Here is a 10,974-nt window from a genome sequence, read left to right as displayed (position 1 = left end):
TCAGGTGTTTTGAGCACTAGCTGACCTGAACTCCCTGCCTGGCACCTGCAGTAAACACTGCACTTTCCTTCGCCATAACCTGCTGTCAGTAGATTTGCTTTACTGCACATGGGAGAGCAGACCCACGTTTTTTTCATCAGCATATTTATATATATTATTATATATTGTAGGCAATGGAGATATTTTACTTCTTTCCTATTGTGCTGTTTTATTTTTTAACTGAGTTAACCATGAAAGTCAATTTTTGTTGATAGAGGAGAAAAGGTACAAATTAATTAGCTATAGTTAAAAATGTAAAGCTTTCAAAATGCTTGTTATTTATAATGAGGTTTATTTAACAGAATTAGGAAATAATTCTGTATTTAAATGGTTCGATTGTGATTGTGGAACATGAAATTGGTAGTCCACAGGACATATACTAAATTTTCACCCTTAGTGATACTATATTTGTACTGTCCATGTCAAGCTAAAACGTTGTTTTTCAACAATCTTTAGCAAACATATCTTAGTTTTATTAATCAGAGGGAATATAGGAGCTCAATTTGATATAGGGAACTTGAGCATTCCATCAACATGAATTTGAAGAATACACTAAGAATATCTTCTACATTACATTGGAGTAGTGAATTACTGGTAATTATTTAGGGAATTCTTTTGAAAAATATAGTCACCAGGGGCCAATAATTGAATTCTATTGAAATAGAGATAGATATTAATAAGAATGGAAAATTATATTTTCATTTTATATTGCCCATATCTTCATTTTATTTGTAGGTTTTGAAAGTTTGCAAGAGAAAGATATCAGAATTTATACTTCATTCAGCAGAATCCCTTGGAGCAAATGATCACGCACTCAGAATACATAAGTGGAGACATTACTGACTGTGGCCCAGGAGACAAGGACAAGACCTAGAAAAGACACAGTCAATAATGGAGGGAAAGAAAGATTGGAATAGACAGGCATTTCTCTTAATGAAAAATGTTAACAGTAGAATCCTTGAGGGAGAATCTTTGAAAACATTGGATTTCTATAACAATAAAAAATTGAGTCCCAAAGTACAATGAGAAATAACAATAATGAATAAATAGGATAAAGAAATTATATGTTAACTGGCATACATTCCAGGCGATGATCAGACTCCTGCAGAAACCAGGGCTTTTTGGCCTTTAATTCCCCTTGGGCAGAACTGCAGCGCCCCTGTCCCCAGCCTTCAGCCATCAACTCCAGGACTACAGAGGCAGAGTCCTGGCCCTCAAGTCAGGCTGCCTCACTGACTTGAATGCCCATGGAAAAGGGAACATTGATCCTGACCTGAGACACAGCCCTCAGATGTTTATAAGCTGGAAAGTCTGCATCAGACTTCCTTGCATCTCTCTAGGGTGAACTAGGGAAAACAAAATGTCACAAAACCCTTTCCCACAGAAGAAGTCTGGGAAAAAACACATGACGATCTTGGCCTTGGTGCCAGGTGAGGCTGATCTCACTAGAGCACACCTTCTCCTGGGTTTGGTACCAGAATCCAGGGCCCTGGTGGGAGGACCTGGGCTCTGCCCTGGGTTCCATGGACACAGACAAGCAAGTGTGATCTCAGCAACCTTCAAGGACCCAGATGTGAGAAAGAGGCAATGAAGACACGATGGCTGCTTCAGGGTGGCTTGGTGTCAGCCTAGAACAGCTGGACTTCATAAGGAATAACACACTGTGGAGGGAAATAATAAAGAATTTATAATAGGAACAGAAAATAGTTTTATTTGAGCCAAGCTGAGGGCTATAATCTGGGAGGCAGCCCCTCAAAAGGCTCTAAGGAACTTCTCCACTGAAGCATGGTAGTCTTATACTTTATCAGAACAAAGAACATACATCAAACATGACAGGGGTCTATTCCTTAAAGATTTCAAAAGAGACAGATTTAGTACATATATAGTGAGATAGTAGGATCCTGGCACGTGGGAAAGGAGCCTCATCTTCGAGAGGGTGTTAACATGGGCATCATAAGAAGGGAGTCATTTATCCTTCTTTTTGAATCAGACATTTCTTTTCCTTAATGGTTAAAGCAGATGTGCTGTGTGTGTTTGACAGGCTCTTTCAGTTCACACAAAGTTTACACTGAACCATGTATAAGCCTAAATGACTTCCCCATACCTCACCTCATTACGTGAAAAATTTCTCCCTCAACACTATAATTTGGGGCTTGACTAATCTTGGCGATAAACCAGACCCATAATACCCTCAGCTCTCTAGGCCTCTCCACCTGCAGATCCTGCTGTATCCTCCCCCCAGGGCACAGCACCACAAGAGGGTGTCAGGTGAGGGGTTTGAGACTCAGAGAATTGACTCCCGAAAGTGTTTCTGTTTTCCAAGATAAATAACAATACAGTTTGGATTCTAAAAATCTTCCAAATAAGTGAAAAAAAAATGCTAGACCAACAGTGAATCACAGCGTTTTTCATAAGATAAATGAATGTTATATAATGAAAGAGTAAATAGAGCCCAGAGGCTTTAATATGCAAAATTAAAATGGAGTTCAGTAGTGTTTAAAACACATCCAAAGGTCATATTTATGAGCTGCACGTCCAGCTGTATTCCACAAGAATTTAGGCAAATGCATGAAAGATGAGTTATGAGTAAAGCACTATCCCCAAACCGTGGGTGTGGGGAAACTCATCCTAGCAAGCACTTTGTGCAGAACTAATACATTGCAACCATATCAGGTTTCAAAACTGATACTTTCTGCAACTAAAAAGGCAGAAATAAGCTAAATAAGCTACCTATCCCCCCTCTGTCCTTCAGTTATTAATTAAGACTCCTATTTCTTCCTCTCTTATCTATTTTTTAAATTCCAATTTCAAATGCCAAAATATTCAGCTATTATATATGTTATTGTTCTCTTAATTTAGTCTCTACACAGCCTGAAATTTCTTTTTAATTTCCCTATTATATAATTAGTTTTATATTCATCAATTATGTGATATTTCCAGCAGGTACTGAGATTTTATGCTCCAAATATATGCCCTTCCATACTTTAAGGCACATAAATATACTTTATACTTTACATCAATTTAAAAAGTAATCTATTGAGTGCAAATTCTGTCTTCACTATTTTGTTGGGGTCAGCAGTGGGGAGAGAAAATGTAGAAGAAGGAAAAGACATGGCTTATTGTTCTCAAAAGAAGTTACAGAGAAACCTCTGACTTCCTTATCAAAAGGAGGCCCATTTCTTTTTCAATGTCTTTTTTAAAATTTTTTAAAAATTAATTAATTTATTTATGGCTGCATTGGGTTTTCGTTGCTGCACGTGGGCTTTCTCTAGTTGCGGCAAGTGGGGGATTCTCTTTGTTGCGGTGTGAGGGCTTCTCATTGTGGTGGCTCCTCTTGTTGCACAGCACGGGCTCTAGGCTCATGGGCTTCAGTAGTTATAACATGCAGGCTCAGTAGTTGTGGCTCGCAGACTTAGTTGCTCCACGACATTTGGGATCTTCCTGGACCAGGGCTTGAACCCGTGTCCCCTGCACTGGCAGGCAGATTCTTAACCACTGTGCCACCAGGGAAGCCCTCAGTGTCTTTTCTATTGACTTCAAATCTATCGGGTTTTAAAATTATTTGTGTGTGTGTGCTCATATTCTGACTGTCTCTCATAGCAGATTGTGAGTTCTGTGAAAGTGAGGCAGGAGATAGATGGGCCCCAGGGTAAGCAGCAGGAGTTCATTCCCTCTGGACAGAAACTCCAAAATATCAATAACAGTGCAATCGAGAAAGGAGGCTGTGCCCTGCCCAGATAAGAGATAAAAGACTAGATGTTCCTCATTCTCGTAGTCAAGGAGACCTTCCCAGCTACACATGTGCAGAAAGGTTCCTTGGAGGTCAAAAAGGGAGAGGGCACCACCCCATATAAGTGATGTCAACTACCCATAGGCCTCTTCGCTAGAATCCATCTTGGCTAAGAGATGCACATGAACACGGGAGGAACCTGAGGTATACCAAATATGGACTCAGAACCAGGCAAAGCAAGATGATTGGTCAAAGGAAACCTGGAAGAAATTCCCCATAAAAGTGATTCAAACTACCAAGTGAGCGCAACTCTCTCTCTGAGCCCACCCATGTGTCTAGCCACATGTATTCTTTGTCCTCCTAATAAACACTTTACTTCTTTCACTACTTTCCATGTCTGTGGAAATTCATTTCTACACAGCAGACAGGCCAGGAACTTGTCACTGGTCACTAGTCCCTGGTGGTCTAGTGGCTAGGATTTAGTGCTTTCACTGCCCCAGCCTGACTTCAATCTCTGGCCAGGAACCAAAATCCTGCTTCAAGCAGCTGCAGGCTGAGGCCACCTGAGATGAAAACAGGGGCAATGTTTATCTTGTTTAAGATCATGTCTTGTTAAAAAACAAAGTTCAACTGAGTAAATTTGAAAATCTGATTGGCCTTATTTGATGCTTTATGAATTGGGCAGCATCTCATCTAGTAAATAGAAGGGCACTTTGAGAAGTTATACAGAGTGGAAGGTTTTTATAGAAAGGAGGGTGGGCAAGAAAGTCATTAGCAAAAGAAAAAAAGGTTATTTGGGACCAGTACTATCTTCTCTTTGTAGGGAAGGGAAGCCTTGAGTTTATCATGCAGATTGCCTCTTCTTCTTGGTTTGGGGGAGATGGAGAGGGCCCCTGTGATAGATTACCACATTGGTGCTGACCAGAAAATTCCAGATTTCTGAATTAAGATAACATTTCTGGTGAAGGTCGAAATTGCAAGTAGGTTAGGTATTAAATATATGCGTGGTATCGTGGGCTTCAGCACAAATGAAACCATTTTGTGTCAGTGGTTTTCCTCCTTAATAGTCCCTAATGCAGAACTAGCAGAAACACAACAAAGATTTGTGAAAAAGGAAATGAGTGCCTAACTCAATTGGTCAACTTGTGTAAAGAATGTGGCATAAGAATAAAAAGATCTAGAGAGCAGATGAAAGAAGCTTTTGTTTATATTTTTAAAAGGAATGTCTTCTGTGTTTTCAAATTACTGCAAATCTAATCAGCAATGTTGATGTGACTTAAAAATGATGCTTTTTGAGAGGTTAGAGAAAGGAAAAACAAGAAAAAAATAAGGATATTTGGCATTCTGGATGTTGGCTAAATGGCAATTTAATCACTAAGAACATATTTTATTCTATTGTCATGATATATATGTAATATATGTAAAGATATATTTATATGTCATACATAATATATATTTCCTTTTAATCACCCCTATTGGGGTACAATTTACATACAACTAATAGCACTCATGTTAAATGTATAGCACAGTTAGATAAATTTTGACAAATATGTACAGTTGTGTAATCACTACCACAATCATGATACAGAAAATTTCCATTACCCAGAAAGTTTCCTTAGGCTGCTTTGTGGTCAATCCTCACCTTCCTACAAAAGTGATATGATGATTTGCTTTCAGTGACTATAGTTTTCCCATTCTCAAATTTCCAAAAGTAGAATCTAACAGTGTGTATTTGGTTCCTGTTTTCTTTCACTCAGCATGTTTTGAGATTCATCCATGTTATGTATATTAATATTTCATTCCCCTTTATTGCTGATGTGAATTACTCATTCACTTGATGATGAACATTTGAGCTGTTTACAGTTTGCAGCCTTAACCTTTATGAAACCATCGGGATTTCCATTAGAATTCTTTAATTTCTTACCCAATTCAATGGTATGATTTGAAAGTTATCAGAAACCTGCACTTGTCAGAAAGTCTTTAGTATGAATCTTCCTGAAGATGAAGCATTTTTGCAAAAGCATCTATGAATGATAAAAAGACTTAAAAAGACACAGTTAAAGAGCTGGTTAAAATGCAATTGACAAAAAATTTGTTTACTTCTGTAACATACAAATTTGACATATTCAAATTTTAGAAATTTTATTTAATTTCATATAACATAAGAATATCTATATTAATGATATTTAGTATAATCTAAATGGATAACCTAAGAAGGTTGGAGATACATTTATCTCTAATCAATTGACAGTGCCTCCCATAACATACCAAATCATCCTAATTAGTTTAATATCTCTCTTTGAGATGACTTAGGGGTCCTCTGAAACATCCCAAAACTATCAAGAGGTCAAAATATCTTTCATTAGGATTCTATCCTTGAGAAGTTTATCCAAAATGTTAAAAAGTTTCAAGACACTTGGTCAAATAGGATTACAGATCACTGTGAAACAATGTGTATCCATTTAACCAAAGTTACAATGAAAGATTTTAAAAGCAAGTACAGAAAGTTATAACAGATTATTTAAAAGGTAAAGAAAATTTACAATCTGTAATCAAAAGCAAATCAATATTCCAAGAAAACGTTTTTCTCTTAACAGAGAGAGAAAAAATTTTTAAGTTTTTGTACCACTTTACTTTTAATCTTAAAATTCATTTACTCAATTAAATTCATTCTAATCTTAGTGAGTCCTGACAACACATAGAATTTCTTTCTAAAGATTACTTTTTCCCCAGAAATCTACAACTTTCTATATTCATATTAACTTGCCCTTTATTTTATTTCCTCTTTAGAAATAACCAGCTTTAAGACAAAATTACTTCCTTTTTCTTTAACAAAATAAATTCCTATTCTTCATACCTTCTTTTAATGAAAACACACATCCTATTACCCTGTATACGAAAATGTTCTCATTATTTCTAGGGGCTTTAATTACATATTTAATTAGAATTCTCAAGTCTTAAAAACCTAAATTCCTAGTTAAAATTAAGAAGTAAGCAATTATGAGCTGTTCTTTACATTAGCATTCTGTAGATTGGCAAATTTATAAATAAATGCTATTTATAATTTCTAATATGTACTTTCTTATGGAAAATGTCTCAGTGTGACACCAAACATATTTATTAATAGTCTTAAATATCTTTACTTTCTCTGTAAAAGGAAGCCAATATTTAGTAATTAATATTTCAGTATATCATTTTATTTGGAAAAGACCTCGGTATTCAATGAATTCTCATCATTTAGCTTAATTTAGCTAAACTCTAAAATTTCAAGTTACTAAAACTTCCAGAAAAGCTATTTTTAAGTAGACATTCCTAAAACATAATTATTCCCAGAGTTCACCTAAAAACTCTTGTCTCATTTACTTCTATTTTATTCACTTGTTCTCAAAAATTATGTTTAGATTACCCAAGAAAACTTTATGAGACATTAGACCAAGTCAGCCATTATCCCAAATTTAATATTGAATATTTTTCAGATCACATGAATCTGAAATTCATTCAAGATAGTTTTTTTCATATTTTTGAGAATTTCTGTAAGTGCTTAATTTCCTTTAAGTCAATTAAATAGAGCTCATTTACAAACTAACTTTGATAATACCATCCAAAGGAAAAGAGATATACTTATAATGTACACATGGACATACATACATTCCAGACAAACAGAGATCTCACAGTTTCCCTGCCTGAGTTTTAAAAGGACTCTTCTTCCTTTTTCCCCCTCAGTCTCAGGAATTGGCAATGGTATAGACAAGAGTGAGTGAGAGTACATTAGAGCCCAGGGTAGAACATTTACATTTCAAAGGCACAGGGAGAAAAATGTAAGTTCCTCCTAGTAAGATTTGTTTCCTTCTGGTCAGAAGAGTGAAGAGATACTTTTAACAAGCCAGCTTTTTCATATGCAAAAACAAGATTTAGAATGTCAAAAAGTGCCCCATCTGGGGCATTATTCTCCAGAGCCTAAAGAATACTGTGACCACATGATTTTAGAAAAAATATCACCTTCTCCTTTTCATGGGTATGAGCCCGTGAAAGTAAGACCTAAGAATTTCCCAATTCTGCAAAATACACCGTAGGGAATATAAGATGAAACAGAGCTCTGATTACCCCTTCTCAGTTGTTTATGGCTGGTAATCTTAAAATCTCAAACAAACAAACAAATGTAGTCTCTCAGGGTTTCAAACTCCTAAGCCCAAAAGGGAAAATCCCAACAAATGTTTAGCCACTGACAGACCCAAATGGCTAAGAGAATGAATACCCTGGTATTATCACACACAAGTTCCACTACTTACTAGAGAAATCTCAACCAGCAAAGCATGTGTCTTTTTCCCTTTACCACAGAAATCAAAAATGCCAAGGGCCAATGATGCCTGCTCAGTGGCAAGTGTTCAGGGCCATCTCTGAGACAAAGGTGCTCAAGCAGCTGCTGAGTAGTATCCATGAGCTGCCACTGGTCAGGGGCCAGTGTGCTATGGTTGAGATGCCCACTAGGGATGGTGGCCCCTTCATGGTTGCCCAAATTATTGCCAAACCAAACACAGATTCACTCACCCAATGTAGAGCAAAGCCAATCTACTGATACCAGTTGTGGTGAAGGAAAGTACAGTGTTTATTTGCAGGATGCGAAGCAAGGATAACAAGCAGCTAATGCTCAAAAGACCCAAACTCCCTGAAGACTTTTGGGCAAATGTTTCTAAAGACAACATTAGGAGTGAGGGTCTCAGGGTGAATTATCAGTTCATGGACATTCTTTTGATTAGTTGGTGGAGAGGTGACAGGGTGATGTTTTGGGAACCTTAATCATCAGCCTTCTTGTTCCAACCAGTCTGGGACCTACATGCTTGTGATCAGCATGTAGTCAAATCCTCCATCAGGTGGAGAGCCTTAGTGTCTACAGAAAACGCTCAAGTGTCGTGGTCCATACGTGGGTTGGAAAAGAATTTCCAGACACAAGGCAGAACGTAAAGAAGATAGAATTTATTAGAGGAAAGTGTCTCTGCCAGAACAGCAGGCTGACTTTCTAGTAGTCTGGGGGAGTGGACCCCAAACATGTGCTATTGATCAGTTTTTATAGCCAGAAAACAAAGGAATGCTCCAAGGTGAAAATTTCGTTTACTAATTGGTCGAGGCACATATACTTTCCTTCTATAGAGTGGCAGTGGGACAGGGAAGATGCCTTTTCTTATTTGGGACAGGTCTCATCGCCCAGCTGGGCTCAGGAATTTCATAACCATCACAACATGGTGGGGAGGGCAATTAAGGGTCTGATAAGGGGTGTAACGCTGACACTTTTTCAGAGAGGGTTGTCCTTTGTCCTTGAAGCACCATTGTCCTTGGAGCACCACATCAAGGATATGTGTCAGACTGTTATCTATAGCCCTTGAGGAGAAAGGGATAGAGACAACACTGTTTTTCAATCTATTGTTACTTTTCTTGCTTGACTGCTTTTCCTTTGTTTCTGAATTTGGTCAGTTCTATAATCATTAACTGCTCTTTGGAAATCAAGGGGGGCCTAGGAGACTAAAGCTTTGTTCTACAAACAAGAAGCAGGGAACACTGGGAGTCTGTCACTGGGAAGGCCCCACAGGATCCTACTCAGTTTCACAATCATGAATAAAGTTGTTTCTATGAACGTTCATGTACAAATTTTGTGTGGACATATTTTTCTCATTTAAATTCCTAGGGGGTGAAATTAGGGGGTTGTATTAATGCCAAACTGTTTTCCAAAGTAGTACATCATTTCACATTTTCTTCAGGAATGTATGAGACTTCTGGCTGTTCTCCATCCTTACTAACATTTGATGCTATCAATCTTTTTAATTTTAGTCATTCTAGTAGATGTGAAGTTATTTGCATTGTGGTTTTAATTTTTCTTTGATGACTAATAATGCTGAACATTTTAAAATGTTGCTTATTTACCATTCATGTGTCTTCTTTGGTTAAGTGTCTTATTAAATTTTTTGCCTAATTTAAAATAAATTGTTTGTCTACTAAGTAGTGTTTTAGTAAAAGCTGCAGAAGAAGCAAGTTTGGCTGGATTACAGAAAACAAGGGGGAGAGTGGTAGGAATGAGGCCAAGAGAGACATGGGAGAAGGGGAGAACAGATCAAAAAGGACTTTGAGGCCTTGGTGAGAACTTTGGATTTATTGTAATTAAATTGAATTCACTGGACGATTTTGAGTATAGAGTGGCACAATCAGGCTTAAATTTTAAGGGACCACTTTGGCAGCTCTGTGAACAGGCCAGAGGAACAGGAGTAAACACAGGATAGACTAGGAGGTTATTGCAGCAGTCAGAAAGAGAGAAACTGGTTAGCTGCAGTTCTGAATGAGCTTTCCCCTCACTCTTGTTCCTGACATTCCAAACTGCATAATTTCAGATGTGGAAGACTGAGAAATTTCCTGGCTTTTCTCAACAGAATATTGACTTACTCAAGGCCTTTAAGTGGAACACACTCTACTGAGGGTTGAGAGACAGCTGACAATAGTGGCTTGCTTAGCTTAACTCCGTGGTTATGGTTGTTAGTTGTGGTTGCAATATTATGGTTGTGTGACTCTTTGGTTAGTATTCACTTTCTCCATCTTGGAATATACGTTTGATGAGGATGGAAAAATGATCTCTGCTTTTAACTGTAGCCTCAGTTTGAGCACAGTGCCTGCCAATTAGCATTTAGTCAATGGGTTTTTTTGTAGGGGAGTGAATGTGTGTATGTGTGAGGGAGAGAGAGAAGAGGGGCAGAAACAGAGAGGGGAAGAGACAGCCATAGGGACAGGGGAACAAGTCCATATTGCAAAAGAACAGGACAATATTTTCTGTGAGTAGAATGCTCAGAGCCTGTGTACTGTGTTCTTTTCTACTTTCTCAGGTTAGATTTATCACTTCATACATTTTCTTTATCTTATCCAAAATGAATCTACATTTTTTTTTCTTATAAGTATAAAGAAAAAGATGTTTTGGGTGGGGAAAATTTTTAATGTCTCACTACAATTCAAGTACCATACATGTCTCTTTCTATTATTTGTATATCTTGAAAATATACCAGCATTATTGTCTAACACAAAGGAGGCACTAAATAAAAGTTTTTCTTTGAAACATTGTTACTATAAATTATAAGAGACAGGAGCCATGTTTTCACAGCTCTGTTTCTTGAGCACCCAGCCCAACGGTATTGTGGAGATGGAATAACAATCACCATGAGCACAGGTCA

Source organism: Mesoplodon densirostris, chromosome 6, assembly GCF_025265405.1.
Source record: "Mesoplodon densirostris isolate mMesDen1 chromosome 6, mMesDen1 primary haplotype, whole genome shotgun sequence".
NCBI classification, from domain to species: Eukaryota; Metazoa; Chordata; class Mammalia; order Artiodactyla; family Ziphiidae; genus Mesoplodon; species Mesoplodon densirostris.
This window is presented reverse-complemented; position numbering follows the sequence as displayed.